Source organism: Trachemys scripta, chromosome 16, assembly GCF_013100865.1.
Source record: "Trachemys scripta elegans isolate TJP31775 chromosome 16, CAS_Tse_1.0, whole genome shotgun sequence".
Taxonomy (NCBI): Eukaryota; Metazoa; Chordata; order Testudines; family Emydidae; genus Trachemys; species Trachemys scripta.
This window is the reverse complement of record NC_048313.1, coordinates 4,981,547-4,982,142: the sequence shown is the minus strand read 5'-3', so window position 1 is coordinate 4,982,142 and position 596 is coordinate 4,981,547.

Below are 596 nucleotides of genomic sequence, written 5' to 3'. Positions count from 1 at the left end.
AGGGAAATCTGAGGTGGGTAGGGGTCCCTGGGCCCTCCTGCTCCACCAGGTCCCAGTCCGGGGCCCTGAAAGTGTGACAGCGTGGGCTGGGTTGTACTCGGCCCACCTCCTGCTCAACTTCTCCTGGGCCACTTCTTCCCTGATGCCTCAGTTTGGGACATGGCTGCTGTTTAATAAGAGTCCTTTGCTCCAAACCCAGAGACTTGGGACTGATGCAGGCAACCCTCTGGTGCTCCCACACATGGTTCTCCCTACCACTGGGGGGTAATGGCTCAAAGGAGGAGCGGGGAAAGACTCACAGCCTGACCTCTTCAGTAAGAGCTTCTTTGCCATCTGTCTCAGGGCCGTGCTTCTCTCCTCCCTTGCCGGAGCTGCTGGAGCTCTCCTTATACTTCTCTTTTCCCCAGGAGCATGGTTGGCAGGGCCTGAGGGCTGGAGCTTTCCTGGCCCAGTACTACTCCAGCCTTTTCCCTGCCTCAGCCTTAGTGACGGGTTTGTAAACCCCATCATGTAGGGTTACCATATTTCAACAAGCAAAAAAGAGGACGGGAGGAGCCCCGCCCTAGCCCCGCCCCTGCCCCTCCCACTTCCCGCCC